At 31.8% G+C, this 9,538-nt stretch overlaps 1 protein-coding gene across 2 annotated transcripts in view; it reads right to left on the bottom strand.

Annotated features, from left to right (window-relative positions):
• Positions 1–2,382: 2,382 nt before the first annotated feature.
• The window catches only part of LOC106465480 (transcription factor Sox-3-like), a 24,000-nt gene continuing 16,844 nt past the window's right edge, over positions 2,383–9,538 (bottom strand). For both annotated transcript variants that reach the window (XM_022393387.1, XM_013925708.2), the window contains exon 2: positions 2,383–4,074. The gene's annotated coding sequence lies outside the window, so the exon portion shown is untranslated. The remainder of the gene's footprint in view (positions 4,075–9,538) is intronic.

Below are 9,538 nucleotides of genomic sequence, written 5' to 3'. Positions count from 1 at the left end.
GATTGGTGTGTTACTTGGTGTGAATGTTTCCTTCTGATTGGCATATTTCTTGTTTACTATTTCATTTTAATTAGCGAGTTTTTGGTTTAATTTTTATTATCGAAAATTTTGGTTTACAACCTCTTTTTTATTAACATGTTGTTATTTTATAATTAATTTTTAATTGGCGTGTTTTTTGTTTATCATTTATTTATAATTAGCGTGATTCTTCTTTTACAACTTCGTTTTTTGATTTTCACGTGTTCTTGTTTTACTGCTTCTTTTACAACTTCATTACCTTACTTCCACCTTAGCGTGTTTCGTAGTTTACTACTTTCTTTTTCATTAGCGTTTGTTTAGTTGTACAACTTTTTTTTTTTACTGCAGATTTTTTTTGGGGGGGGGGGGGGGGGGGGGGTTCTTTTATCCTTTATACCCAGACTTGCTACTCTTCTATGTGGCATTTCAAAAGAATTACAGATAAAGGCTGTTTTGTTTTTCATCTCAAGTCGAAAAAGATGCAAGTTTTCGTTATTAGTTTAGCAGCACATAAGCTTCAATGTTCCGCTGTTTACAGAAAGTTTTGTACATTATGTTAAAACGTATTTGAATATGTAAATCAGTAATTAACGTGACAACTACAACCAATATAAAGTCGCTATGGAACATATCGTATCAGAAATACATTTTTACATTGTTTTATGTTACATACATAGTGTTATGCCACCGGAAATTGTTCGCATTTGGGAAAGGCATGTGACAGCACTTTCTGACGCAAGATATTCATACACTCAGATTATTTCATTTTCCAGCTTCTTGAGGTATGCAATGATTGAACAGAATGCAGTGGAAGTAACTTATGCAAAAGTCACTTATGTTGCTTTTTAGCTACGGATATTCTTTTAATTATTTTGCGTATTGTTGCTTTGAGCACGTGGACATCTTTTGCTACTGACCTTTGTATTTATGGTTTTTCCCTATTACAAGACGCTACGCTTTGCCTACCACGGCAGGCCTCTTTCTGAATAGTCCTGGTGTCCCAAATTGATCCACATTTCTTTGTTTTCTAATGGCATTAGGTACAATGGACATATCTTTATGATTTGAGTATACGAATATATTTTACGTCAGAAAGACACTCAAAACTCTACATTCTCAGTTTTCAAAAGATTTTTTTTTATCCCCATATATATAAATAATCAATAGTTTTTACTTCTTTCCTATATAAAGCAATTTTATAATACTTAGGTTTATTGCGATTTATTAAAGAGGAAAGTAAATTAATCAACATTGAAGTTTTCTTCACAGCACCAGATGATTTGTCCTCTGTAGTAAAGCAGCTCATAAATATTACGATCTTTCTTTCCAAGATCCCCATATTTATATACAGCATATTTCAAATTTGTAGTTGCTACAAAAGGTCTAATAAATACACGTTACTTTTACATGTCACCTGGTTCAAATATTAATTCAAATTGCTGTACCATATTTTCTTCACGTTTGTACTCTAGTAGTTTAGAGACAATTATATTAACAAGTTAAATAAAAAAATGGGAATTTAAAAATCTGTAAATAGGAATCGTAAAAAAGTAAGGAAACCAGGCTGAGGATACTGTAGAAAATATTTACTCAAACTACAAAACCCTATTTTGGTTTCATGCTGTTACCTAGAATTACATTTGGTGTCAAAATAGGGATTTGTAGTTTGGGTAAATATTGTCTACAGTATCTCCAGCCTTGTTTAAAAAATATATACATTACATCTGCTTTTTCATTATGCTTATGAGTTTAACTGCTACAACTGACCGTATATTACCTTTTAGATTTTCATAACTTATGTAGACAAAGAATTAATATTAGAAATTTTAAGATATTGATTCTATTATTTATTTATTCCTGTAAACTCCCAGTGGAGCATAGGGCCGCAACAACACTTCACCAACGGAAGTTGTTGTTGTGGTTACTTGTAGCAGGTTGGTTTTTTACGGGGTGGAATTGCTTTTTCATCCTGGACTTGGGACCAGGCAAAGGCAGAGGTTTGTCATGTTTGGTGTGACGGGGATTCGAACCCGCAACCCTCGGATTACGAGTCGAGCGCCCTAACCACCTGGCCATGTCGGGCCTATTAAAGAGGCTAAAAACACAGATCATGAATAATATTACATATAATAACGTGTTTAGAGTTTGTTTTTCTTAATACAGACACAGAGGATGGATGATACACGTAGGTGCATAGCTTTTAAACACAGATAGCAAAGAACAATATACATAATGATGGGCATAGCTTTTAACAACACACGTCGTGGACAGTAATACAATGTATTAACATGAACAGTTTTTTTCTTTCACCACGGAGAATGATACACATAAGTGGGCAATTAAAGAAACAGACATCACGGGGAATAATACATTTATTTATTAGTACAGTTTAAAAATACACAGATCATAAATTATAATACAATTATCAATGAGTACAGTTTAAAACATACACAGAACACGGATAATTATCTACACAGTTTTAATTTGACAGACGCTTCTTCCCATATTAAATATGCTACTATGAGTTGTTACTACTCTTAAGTCGGTTCTGTTGTTATATAATCATACTTAGCTTTTTAAAAAGTAGATATAAATGTTGTGGAAGATGTCTTGATATAATACAAAGAACTTCCATGTAGGCACTTAATTACTGATTACATATATAGATCATATTTAATATTGTCTGGTAGTCCTTTAAATACAACTCTTAATCGTATCTCCTTGATAAGTGTTATAGTATACAGTCAATAGGTTAATCATACATAGATTCATAAATATTAACACCGTAAATAGATTGGTAGATAGAACTGATTGAGTACAGCCTTAGAACAAGATGTTCTGTGACTGTGTGAACTGTTCCTAGGGTTGTGATTAGCAATTGAATAAAAACCATAGTGCATGACAAGCAGATAAAGACAGGTTTTGGTGTGAACTGAACTGGCGAGTAAAAATGATTGGCACTACTAGCCCTCGAATACACACCCAACACTCTGAAACAATCAAGTATGATTCCGATCAATTTTCAACTGCCTTTCTTTATTTGAGTTGAAAATCGAAAACCCGATGTCTCTTGTCTAATGGTCTAACGATTAAATGTAAAATCCATTTCAACAAGAACACCGAGTCAATCAATCACTTGCTATTGCATAAACATTTTAATTAATGGATGACAACCTATTAGTTTATGTGTATTTAACAAAAAATAAGTAAAGGGTTATATATCTTATTATAGGAATTAGCACAATGATTTAAGTACGTCTGTTTAATTGAACAGGCAAATTTTGTTTTTCTTCATGTCTAAGAATTTGCAGATTTAATTGCTATGTATTTCAGTTAGCGATCTTCTAAGCATGTTGACAAAGTGAACATCTAAATTAGTTTGTTGCGGACAGATCATATATATGCATCTATTTTAAAATCTCAGGATCCGTTCATTACCAGTTAGTGGTTTATCCCTAACATTTTTTAAATAACGTATAACTTTGTTATAGAGGCACACTGTTTCAATGACTAAGAACATAAGTTTTGAGCTAACTAAATACCGTGCTTGTATATGTTAATGGACTATTTTTTCATCTTAAGTGACTACATACCGATTCCCACTTCGTTCATGGATTATTTATTCATATTCATGTGTGGTAGCTGCAACCAAGCGATGTTTAGTTGTACATATCCATGAACATATGGGATTTCCTACAGAATTGTCCACTTCTTATCATCTCCATATGCCTCTACTATAGTTTGAACATTATATTTAAATAGCTACGTTAGTTATTAGACATATGTTTTAGTTCTGATCTATACATGTAGCTTGCTAGGATCAAAGGTTATAATAATCCACACACAATGATACTACTGGATACTCACTGATCAACGGAAGTATTTATTTATTGTAGGTCTATATCCAAGTTCATGTGCTAGTTTTTACCCATTCCTCCTCCTTCCTTCAGTACTGTTTCCCTGCTGGATTAGTGGTAAGTTGACGGATTTACAACACTAAAGTTCTGAGTTCGATTCTCCGCGGTGAACACAGCAGATAGCCCAGTATGGTTTCCCCTAAAGTAAGCAAATATTTCAGTATTCCAATTAATAAACGTATATCGTTGTACAATTTATTTTTCTTCATTCATAGTGTTAGTTGTAATCATTATTTTTGTATTTTCTCTACGAATATGCTGAAGTAGAATGTATGTATTTCGAAACTTACATAAAATATACACTGTGGTTGTACTGTTCATCTTTGGCCTAGTTTTATGTTCTGATTGGCTGGTTACACGTAAATCAGCTAATGGTAGATTAGTGCTTTTATCTTCAATTATCAAATAACAACTGCCTCGTACAAATAACGACGTAAACCAAATCGCCATCTAAGTTGAAAAAATCGACATGGACAGCAACGTCTCCGCCCCTTGAGAGCGGACGGAAAACCTTAAATGAGCCTAAACAAAAATTCCTGGAAGCTTGCACGAGGTCATCTATCACAACCTGCGTGTCACTTGCCCCCACGGGCGTTGCAGAGGACATACAACACTTTGAGAACCAACGGTTCGAACCAGGCTATCACCATCTGCTACAATAGTAGGACGAAGATGATGGGGGGTAGCGTTCTGCATGTACCCACACCTGCACGTTCCTAAATACCACTACAGCTGTCACTCCTTCAATTCTACTTTACGTGGGCTCCTACTGATGATTGGCATCTCCAGCAACACATCAATGGCTTCATTAAAGTAACCGAAGCCTGTCAAACCGTTCTTCAAACTTTAAGTGGCCGAAATGGTGAATATCTTATACAGGATTTACTCGGCAAGGTTCTCCAGTACAGGTAGTTAGTTAATCTGATGACCATTCACCAGTTTATCAAAGAAGTAAACAAAATAAAGCTCATTCATTTCAAGAATATGAAAAATCAATCCGTAGTAGAATGGGTTAAATATTTAATATTCAAGAATTTCTCGACTGTTCTTCTTTAGTGTCCAGGTTTTAAGCTGATTTTACTATTATTAGAAGAAGAAAAAAAAGACAGTCATGTCAAATTTCTATCTAATATTGCATATGCGTGTTTGGGATGTTTATAAAAAAACTCCTTTTACATAAACTACCCTAAAAATATGAAAGTTTTATATCATATAAGTCTATAGCATGCACCGCAATACGATTTATTTCTGTATAATAGATGGTTGAAGATGGTATAATAGATGGTTGAAGCTATGCTAAAACGTTTCACTCATTTCTTAATTTAACTAAATCATTAACTTTGATCTATTAATGGAAATCACGTGTTATATCATGCAGATTCGATAATGATTTAAACACAGGAAAGTTATTTTCTCGTTCACTGAGACAAAAAGGATAAAACAATTTCACATATTTGACGCAACAAGACTAAATGTGATTTTATTAATCTATGTGCAAGTAAATATTTTCTTTTTAAATACTCCTAATCTGACCATCTGAAAATATATATCCAGTATGCATAACACAAGAACACATACATATAGTGCTGTATTTAAAAGTACAATGAAAGTTTTGTCTTTAGTATATTTAACATACAAGCAGCGTGAAATATATGAAGTATGACATTCAATAAAAAGACGTGTTTAACATGCCCCTCAGTGTAGTATGTCAGTTAGCAAGACGTTCAATAACCACAACAAAATGACTTGTAAATAGTAGCCGTTTAACATGAAGAATGATGTGTCATTTAAAAATACAGATCAAAATAGTGCGTACACATTCAGACACTAAATATAAACAACAATGTGTCACATGTATAATGTGAAACTTAATACACACGACCAAGTGATACATGTACATTCAGTATAAACAACAAAGAAGCAGATGAATCTTAATATAGTTAATACACAAAATGGTGATATGTGTATAATGTGACATTCAATATAAACAAAAAACGGTACGTGTATTTTAGCAATTAATGTGCAATAAACTTTCAGATGTAATACATGACACTTATAGACGCATATCCACATAATATATGACACTTATAGACGCATATCCACATAATATATGACACTTATAGACACATATCCACATAATACATGACACTTATAGACGCATATCCACGTAATACATGACACTAATAGACGCATATCCACGTAATACATGACACTTATAGACGCATATCCACGTAATACATGACACTTATAGACGCATAGCTCTTAATAATTGATAAATTATTCAGTTTCATCTACTTTTGTCACATTTCATGCGTTATAAAAGTAATATCAGTTTTATCTTCAGCAGTTACTGAATTCGTTTCGAATTGATGTGGTGTGCACCTGTGTATGCCTGTAAAACGAAAAGTGTATCTCATAATATCAGTTTTATTTTCAGTAGTTACTGAATTCGTTTCGAATTGATGTGGTGTGCACATATATTTGTATATATACATGTACAACATATATAGCTTATTTCATTTTCTTACGTTTTGTAATGTGATCTCAGAAAACTCACGTTATAGATTAACACAGATTTATACACCTACTGATTAATGTGAGATTTGGAAAATGTGCATCAGATATTATAGTATATCTTGTATCGTATGGAAACAAATCTCTTGCAACACTAGCTTCACTATACAGAGTAAATTGTATGAGAGGCCACGTGACCAGAAGATTATCATGAATGGTACGAACTACCATGATGAAAAGTCATACGAAAACATATATATAACTGAAACTGGACTGTTGTTACTTAATTACTCTTCCAGTTCTATAGGAGGAAAACGAACGCACTGAGTAATTTATCTTTTTGGTATTTTTGTATTAAAAATGGTAAAAAGAATAATTATTAATACGTATCAACATAATTGTTATACAAATCAATCATAAAACTCTCAATATAAAATTAATTTCAATAGAAATGACTTTAATTTAAATATGCGTAAATTAGTAGGATACACCATTATAATATTGAATCTACACGTATTGAAACAATCTTGCTCATACGAGTGTAACCAGTGTATTCAGAATACTCCATGTAATGTAGTAAAATACACCATTATAACCCTGACCTACACGTATTGAAACAATCATTGTATTCGTAAACTAGACTCTATTTAAGATAGTACCTACACGTATTGAAACAATCTTACTCAAATACAAATGTAACCAGTGTAATCATATGGTTCATGTAAAGTAGTAGGATACACCATAAGTTTGAGCCTACACGTATTGAAGCAATTTTACTCATAAAAGATTAATTAAAACGTTATATAGTCATCTTGTTTGTACACATGTGTAACTAGTAGTTAAATATAGTCATCATATTTGTATACATGTGTAACTAGTGGTTTAATATAGTCATCTCATTTATATACAACTGTAACTAATGGTCTAATATAGTCATCTTATTTATATACATGTGTAACTAGTGGTTTAGTATAGTCATCTTGTTTGTATACATGTGTAACTAGTGGTTTAATATAGTCATCTTATTTATATACATGTGTAACTCGTGGTTAAATATAGTCATCTTATTTATACACATGTGTAACTAGTGGTTTAATATAGTCATCTTGTTTGTATACATGTGTAACTAGTGGTTTAATATAGTCATCTTGTTTGTATACATGTGTAACTAGTGGTTTAATATAGTCATCTTATTTATATACAACTGTAACAAGTGTATTCAAGACAGAGTTGCACACAGTAAAGTTAAACTTGACGAACCTTTAAGAAACTATTTCCACTCCTACAAAAGCCTATAGAATACTTTTGAAAATTTTCAATACCTATACTAAGATAAAATGTCCAAAATATTTTCAGTTCCTTTTAGCCATAAATGATATTTATACATTTTATACAAAACAAAAATTAATAGAAAACTAAGCAAGTACAGATTTATTTTTTGTTCGATACATAGAATACGATTTAAAATAATTATTCTAAGACTTCAAGTTTTTGTATTCAAATCATAATTTGTGTTTAGTAGGTGTTAAGCAATTAATAAAAACACAGAGATTATTTCAACAATGTGATACGATTTTTGGCACCTAATGTGTTTTTTTTTATCAATATAGATTTGTAATGACGTTCATACTTTATAATTAACATTGACTCCCAAGAAACACACTATAAAACTCTGGAAATCTTTGTATTGATAATCAACAATATAATGTAAACACTGGAACTGAAAGAACACATTACAAAATATTTTGATTTTTTTATTGATAATCAACAATATAATGTAAACACTGGAAACTGAAAGAACACATTACAAAGTATTTTGATTTTTTTTATTGATAATCAACATTAGAATGTATACACTGGAACTGAAAGAACACATTACAAAGTATTTTATCTGACACTGATTTCTCAAAAGTTCTCAAGCAAACGTTAGTAACTGGAGAAAACAACCAAGACTGACATAGGTCCCCTATTTAGTTAATAGAAAACACTCTAGGAAAAAGTCATAAATGTTTTGAAATATTCATATATTTTAATGCTAAACTGATAAAATAAAACTGATGACAACTCAACTCTCTTGATTAACAATCTAGATTAATGACAGAAAAAGGACAAGTTGGTAGATGAAATATTAGGTTCCTAATAACCACAATAAGATTCTTAAGATTAATATTATTTGGTAGACAATAGTTTTTATCTGAAATTTGACCCAGAAGATGATTAAAAAGTTGCTTCTGATAAGATTTAGCTCCAGAATAACATACCGCTATGTAACAGTTCGTTTTACATGCGAATTTACCTGTATTATCCTGTGCGTTTTTTTACAAAACAATCATTTCAATTAATAATTGATATTTTATGATTGCAAAATGCACCACAATGTGTTACATATAAATATATGAACACAAACATTTCCAACTGACATATCATTTATCTTATCCAGTTCATTTTCGAAATATTACTATTAAGTCACTGACATATCATTTATCTTATCCAGTTCATTTTCGAAATATTACTATTAAGTCACTGACATATCATTTATCTTATCCAGTTCATTTTCGAAATATTACTATTAAGTTCGTCAAGAAATTAATGTCGCTTTTTTTTTAAGATGAAAAAACCCGAACAACTTATATATCAAAACAAAACATTTATTAAATGAAGTAGTCTTCATTCTTATCGATGATACTTTTCCATTTTACAATCATGTTGTTAATGCCCTGATTAAAGAAATCACTTGGCTTTGAAGCAAAAAAACATGTCGATGTCCTCTTTAACACCTTCCACATTTGCTTACGTTTTCCCATTAAGATGGTGTTGCAGCGAACGAAAAAGATGGCAATCTGATGGTGCCATATCTGGAGAATATGGTGGGTGGGGAGAACTTCTCAACCCAACTCCATAATCTTGTGTTGCGTCAAACGTGCCACATGTGGACATGCATTGTCGTGGAGAAGAACACCTTTCCGATTGACGAGTGAATGGCGTTTCTGATGAAGATCTTGCTTTAAACGTTCCAGTTGCTGACTATAGATCTCAGCATTGACAGTTCGCTGTGGATTGAGAAGTTCGAAATGAATTACTCCTTTAAT

The sequence above is a fragment of the Limulus polyphemus genome, unplaced genomic scaffold, assembly GCF_000517525.1.
Source record: "Limulus polyphemus unplaced genomic scaffold, Limulus_polyphemus-2.1.2 Scaffold1958, whole genome shotgun sequence".
Taxonomy (NCBI): Eukaryota; Metazoa; Arthropoda; class Merostomata; order Xiphosura; family Limulidae; genus Limulus; species Limulus polyphemus.
The sequence above is the reverse complement of the archived record's forward strand: the minus strand, read 5'-3'. Positions and strand labels throughout refer to the sequence as shown.